Genomic DNA, 7,392 nt, shown 5'->3' on the forward strand with positions numbered 1-7,392 from the left:
AGAGCACGCACACCTACAGACACGCACACAATTAAGCACCTGCCTCACGGTCCTAAAACATAAGCACCTGCCTCACGGGCCATGCCACGCACATGAAGATAGTAACTTGAGCCTGGACATGCGTGAACCAACGCAATTGCACGGAATTGTCCTTGCTTTCACCTGCGCCGCCGCGTTGTCGAGGACTCAGAGAAACACCGTTCATGCCCAGAAACTACGATTTAGGTCCCTTTTTTTTCGGGTGTACGATTTAGGTCATCTTGGGTCAAAAGCACTGCTTCAACACATGCGTTGTTCGCAAGTGGTGATGGAACTTTTTTGGTGCAGTCCAAAGTGCTAAAAATTTGCAGAATCCATGCATCTGCCGCAAAATACGATATCGGCTGCGCGAACTCCCAATCGTCGCACGGAAGTTTCCCATCGCCCAACCTCCTCCAACCCGCGACCCTCATCGGCCACCAATTTGCCATGGAAGGTCACTCAAGTGTGATTGCCGCTGTCGCCGGACTCACCGCTACTCCCGTCAGACCCGCAACGGTCCCTGTCGTGATTCCCGCCAAAACAATAAGAAGAAGGTTGCTCCCCCGCCAACCTTTCCACAACTATGTATTCATGTATGCACTTTTGTTTGTGGTTGTAATGCACAATTCTTGCAGCTTGATATGTTGAACTTGATTTTGAATAGTTGATTTGACCTTGAATTTGGTATGTTGTTTCATTATTTGTGTTGTGATCTCACAAAGTCTATCACGACATGTTTTGTTTCAACATCTATATGCAACTTTGGAGTACAAGAGAAGAAGGAAATCAATAAGGCACCACTTTTTCATCACCTGTTAGAGCAACAACAGTCATGGTGCCCAAAAATCTTCTCTTTCCTACCCTAAATTTTTTTTGGGCACCAATTTATTCATGGTGATGCTCTCAGGCTCGGTCCACCACCACCTCGCTTTCGTTCAGCCTTGGGAAGTACTCCACCTCGAGAGGTCCTCCATAGTGCTTTGAGCGCTAATTGGCATTTCGACGCTTGCACGAAAAGTAGTGCGTCGAGGGACCAAATTAGCACTAGCCTCTCTTGCCAGACTTGCTCGCTCGCTCACTGCATAGAGAAAAACTAAGCATTGCTAGTTTAGAAAAAAACTGGCCCTCCAGGTTTTTTATTAGAAAATTCATATTTTGAGAAAATATTCATGAATTTAAAATGTTCTCGAATTTAGAAAAGTGCACAAATTCCCAGAAAATTCACAAGATTGAAAAACTTTTGCTTTTTCTAGAAAATCACAAATTTGGAAAAATATTCACGATTTAAAAAAATGTTTGAGCATTTAAGTTTTTCTCAAAACTTAAAAATGTTGGTGGATTTGAAAATTTGTTCATGGATTCGAAGAAACAATTCTTGTTTCAAAAAATTAAAATGAAAAATAAAATAAAAAGTAAAATAAATAAACCGACAAAACCAAACACAAACTAGTGAAAACAAAAAATAGAGAAAACTTAGCCCCCAAAACCGAAGAAACCCTTTTAGAAGGTTCCCAAAACCGGTGGAGAAGAGGGCCCGTATTTTTAGAAGGTTCCCAAAACCGGTCGGTCAGCCCGCTTAGAACCTAGCGGGATAGGTAGAGGGCGCCCTGTACTAATAGGCATGTCTTTGAGCGTTAAGCGCCAAATAAGATTCCGCCTCTACCTGTGCCTCTCATGAGTCTTATCTATGTTACAACTGCATGCCTTAGAGCATCTCTAGCAGACCCCGTATAACACCACGATCCGTAAAATAACCGCAAAAATACGGGTTGGCGCGGAAAATTCTGCCCCAGTAGACCCCGCAAACGCGTCCAACCCGTAAAAAATTTTGCGGGGCGCGGCAAAAGTTCGCCTTCAACCTTTAGATTCATGGGGTGGGAGGCCGACCTGAGCTCGCCCCCCTATCCGCAACGAGATTTGGCGCGAGGGAAATTTCCGCACGACCGTTCCCACTCCCCCAACCCTCCTCGGCCGTCATTGCCCCGCCACCGCCCGCTCTGGTCCATCTTCCCCAGCCATTCTTCGCCGCCATGGAAGCCTCCCAGCCGTCCCCCGTCACCATGGAGGTCGATCGCGCACGCACAATCCCCTCTGGTGGATCTCGTCGCCGGTCATGTCGCCCCCGTCGTCGCCCAAGGCACCATCGCGCCTGCCCGCAAGCGGCAGGGCAACGTTGTCGTGTAGGGCGGCAATCCGGCTGGCCCCGCTGGAAAGGCACGCGCGCCGGGCGCCACCGCCGCTGCGTGATCTGCCTGGCCGCCGGCGGAGAAGGTGAGCAAAGTTTTGGGCGTGAAGTGCAAGAAGGTTCCTATGAAAAGGCTGGCGCCTTCGTCCACTCCCTCCGCCCCGGCAAGATGTTCCCCGACGATGCCATTCAACGGCAATGCTTCCACCGCAGGCTAGGTGTTCGATGAAATGGTCGGAAGGTATGCATTTTAGATCCCTTGTACTTGCTTCGCTTTTCGCCATTGTGGTAGCTCGTGACTTGATGTCGCTCAATGTAGCGGTGGTTCTAACAATGCCACTGCCGAGTTAGTGAACTTGTTGAACACCAACGCCGTCGACATCGATCAAGCCCCGTTCGCTGATTTCGATTACAATGAAATGGAGGGTGGCGTGGATGATCACGGTGGTGAAGATGAAGTGGAGGAGGTAGATGAGTGGGCGTATGATAAAGCGCAAGCAAAAAAAGCGTGAGATTGAAGAACTACACAATCTTAGAAGATCAAATCTTGATCCAGGCTTGGTGTGCGGTGTCTCTTGATGCTTGCACGGGTACATCTCAAACCTCCAAGAGGTATTGGAAAATAATCGAAGATCAGTACTTCCGCATGATGGCGAAGCATCTCAATAGGTCACCACGGATCTTTCGGTCACTCCAAGGTCGTTGGGACGTGATCAATACGATATGTAGCCGTTGGGCTGCTTGCTTGGAACAAGTTCGCAATGCACCTCCAAGTGGAACCGTGGAATCCGACTATGTAAGTTCGTTTTCACGTCCCAAGTTGTGCACATCATTTGTATCATATCAAGTGATTGCATCATTTGAATTTGTTTTAATTGTGTAGGACAAAATTGCCCAACAAAGATACAAAGACATGGAAAGGATGCCACCTTCGAGGTGGGCGGCATGGACAGGGCAGAATTCTTCGTTAGTATGGAGATCTTTGAGCGGGCACTCATCTTCAAATGGGAGGTCGTGATCGTTTATGGACCGGCGGATCAGCGTCGCTCCCCGACCTTCCTAGCTAAGCTGCAGCAGAAGATCTCTGCTTCCCTCCTCCCTGTAGTTGTGGGAGGGGACTTCAACCTCATCCGCTCCCCGGATGAGAAGAGCAATGACCGAATCAACCTCCCCCGGATGCAGCTGTTGTATCGCGGAGCTCAGCCTCCGCGAGCTAGAACGGACGGGTGCCAGGTTCACCTGGACAAACCGTCAAGTAGATCCGACGCGATCCGTCTTGGATCGCGTCCTAGTTTCCCAGGAGTGGGAGATTAGTTGCCCCTTGGCCTCACTACGTGCGATCACCCGGATTGGATCGAACCACGTTCCCCTCCTCCTCTCCACCGTCGACAAGCGCCCCCCATCCAGCCGCGATTCCGGTTTGAGCTCTTCTGGGTCAACCAGGCCGGCTTCCGGGAGGCGGTCGTGGCTAGGTGGATCTCCGCACGCACTACCCCTCACTGATCCATGTCCGCCGTTGACTCGTGGCAGTTCTGTGCCAAGCTCGCACGCCAATTCATGATGGGATGGGGCGCTAACCTTGGTCGGGACCTCCGCGAACACAAGTGGGCCCTCATGTTAGCTATCCAAGCCTTGGACACTCGCGCCAACACTTCCGGGATCTCCCCGGATGAGTGGATGCTGAGATATGATCTCGAGGACCAGCTCTCGGCCATCTACACGGATGAAGAGGCATACTAGAGGCTTCGCGGCACCCAACGGTGGGTGCTCCGCGGGGACGCCAACACCGCCTACTTCCAGGCGATTGCCAATGGGCGGCGGCGGCGGAATTCCATCCATTGCTTGTGGGGTGGAGATACCCCTCTTCGCCCCTCGGACATCCGTGTCCATGTCGACGACTTCTATAAAGCCCTTTCCCCCCCACCGCTCGGGGTGGGGCCTCACTGGCCCCCGACACTTGGTCGGTGAACCAGTTGGTTTTTGTCGAGGCAAACACCGCTTTGGTGGCGCCCTTGTTTGAGGACGAGGTCCTCACCACCATTAAGGGTATGAACCCCTCCTTGGCCCCGGGTCCGGATGGACTGCCAGTGACGTTTTTCAAAACGTTCTGGCAAACTATCAAACCGGAAGTCATGGCCCTATTCGAGAAGTTCTACTCAGGATCCATGGATGTTGGGCGTCTTAACTATGGGGTCATCACCCTCATCCCCAAAGTTCTGAGTGCCTCTGACATCCGCCAGTTTAGGCCTATCACCATGATCAATGTGATATTCCGGATCCTGGCCAAAGGGTACACCAATAGGGTGACCCTTCTTGTGGACACTGTTACCCACCTCAACCAATCTGCCTTCATCCAAGGGCGGTTTATTCTGGATGGGGTGTTGGTCTTCCATGAAGTCCTTCACGAAGTCCGGTCTAAGCACAATCGTGCGGTCTTTCTGAAGCTCGACTTCCACAAAGCTTACGACACGGTGCACTGGCCCTTCCTTCGGGAAGTCCTACGCCGCAAGGGCTTCGATGATCGGTGGGTGACCAGAGTTATGCAACTCGTCTCCTGCGGTCGGACCGCTGTGAACATTAATGGTGAGATCGGGTCCTACTTCCCCACTCTCTATGGGGTCCGTCAGGGCGACCCATTCTTGCCGTTTTTGTTCAACATGGTCGTTGATGCCCTTGCTGTCATCCTAGATAAGGCCAAAGCCACTGGCCATATTCGCGGCGTAGTCCCTCACCTGGTAGGCGGGGGAGGGGTCTGATACGTCTCCAACGTATCTATAATTTTCGATTGTTCCATGCTGTTTTATTATCAATCCTGGATGTTTTATAATCATTTTATAGTCATTTTATATCAATTTTTTGGTACTAACCTATTAAAATAGTGCCAAGTACTAGTTGTTGTTTTTTCCATGTTTTATACATCGCATGAAATCAATATCAAATAGAGTCCAAATGCCACGAAACTCCATGATGATTTTTTATGGGCCAGAAGGAAGCAGATGGGCCCTGGTTTCACCTGGGGGGAGTCCCAATGAGGGGACAACCCACCAGGGCACGCCAGGAGGCCCTGGAGTGCCCTGGTGGGTTGTTCCCACCTTGGGTGCCCCTGGACCGCCTCTTTGCTCTATTAATACCCCAAAATTACCAAAACCCTAGAAGCGTCGACGAAATATTCATACAGCCGCCGCAAAGTCCGGAACCACCAGATCCAATATAGACACCTTCACGGAGGGGTTCACCACTTCCATTGGTGCCTCTCCGATAATGCGTGAGTAGTTCTTTGTACACCTTCGGGCCCGTAGTTAGTAGCTAGATGGCTCTTACTCTCTCGCTGAATTCTCAATACAATGGTCTCTTGGAGATCCATATGATGTAACTCTTTTTGAAGTGTGTTTGTTGGGATCTGATGAACTTCGAGTTTATGATCAGTTATATCTTTTTATATCCATGAAAGTTATTTGAGTTTCTTTGATCTCTTATATGCATGATATCTTATAGCCTCGTATTTCTTCTCCGATATTGGGTTTTGTTTGGCCAACTTGATCTATTTATCTTGCAATGGGAAGAGGTGCCCGGTAGTGGGTTCGATCTTACGGTGCTTGATCCCAGTGACAGAAAGGGAACCGACACGTATGTATTGTTGCTACTAAGGATAAAAAGATGGGATCCGTATCTGCCGCAATAGATAAGTGGATCTTGTCTACATCATGTCATCATTCTTATTGCATTACTCTGTTTTTCCATGAACTTAATACACTAGATGCATGCTGGATAGCGGTCGATGTGTGGAGTAATAGTAGTAGATGCAGGCAGGAGTCGGTCTACTAATCTTGGACGTGATGCCTTTGTAATGATCATTGCCTGGATATCGTCATAATTATTTGAAGTTCTATCAATTGACCAACAGTAATTTGTTTACCCACCGTTTGCTATTTTCTCAAGAGACGCCACTAGTGAAACCTATGGCCCCCGGGTCTTCTTTCTCATATATTTGCCTTGTGATCTACCTTTCCTTTGCATTTTTATTCAGATCTATTAAACCAAAAATACAAAAATACCTTGCTGCGTTTTATCTCTATTTATTTTATTTGGCGTTCGATCTATCAATCTACTATAATTTACCTGCCGTCCGTTTGCCTATCTTGAGGCGCCGTACCCGGAAGGGATTGACAACCCCTTTAACACGTCGGGTTGTGAGGTGTTGTTGTTTGTGTACAGGTGCTGTTTACGTTGTGTTGCTTGGTTCTCCTACTGGTTTAATAACCTTCGTTTCATCACTGAGGGAAATACCTACCGTCGCTGTGCTACATCATCCCTTCCTCTTGGGGAAATACCGACGTAGTAGCAACAACCATCAAGGAGAATTTCTGGCACCGTTACTGTAACAATCTGGATTTTGGCCCTTTTCTTTTTCTTTTAATTTAATTGGTTTTTGCTCTATTTTTCTTTTTGGACTGGTTCTGTGGCCTTGCCACCTGGGAAATCATCCTCATTCCCCCTCCCAAGTGGCTCATATTTCTCAAAACCTTGCCAAGATCATGTCACTCCACTCCATGACCAAACCCTAATTTCTTTCTTCAGGAATATTCCTTTTTCTATTAAAGGAATAACCTAGTCTGCCCTAGGTTGTGAAGAAACCTATATTTCTGTCCATCCAAAAATTTCCAAATAATTCTAATAATTCTTTTGGGTCATATGTTGCTCAAATATGCCCAAACTTTCCTGTCCTAGCCCAAGAATAATTCCCCAATAATTATTCTTCATTTCTGTCCAGAGTGGCATTTTGTGAAGGAAGTGCCACCTATCTAATCTTGTTTGCTCCCAAACTTGTTGGGCATTGTTTTATGTCCAAATAATTGACTGATGACAAAATTCAACTTTATTTGCCTAGCCAATTCCTCAGCAATTTTTCAAACTTTTTGTCAAACAGAAGGCATTGTGAAGGAACTAGCTTATCGAAATGAGTTGAAATTTTGCACACTCCTTCATGTGCTCATATTAGCACATTCCTCCAAATTTCAGCCCCATCCAATCCTCTATGTGAGCACAGGACCAAATCTTTAATTCTGGCAATATTTTCAGGTTGTGAAGCAAGTGCATTTTACATTCCTTCATTAATTTTGAGAAAATACCAGATTGTTCTCCTACCCAAATAACATCTCTCCACAAAAAATGGCACCATTTCATCA

Source organism: Triticum aestivum, chromosome 7B (assembly GCF_018294505.1).
Source record: "Triticum aestivum cultivar Chinese Spring chromosome 7B, IWGSC CS RefSeq v2.1, whole genome shotgun sequence".
NCBI classification, from domain to species: Eukaryota; Viridiplantae; Streptophyta; class Magnoliopsida; order Poales; family Poaceae; genus Triticum; species Triticum aestivum.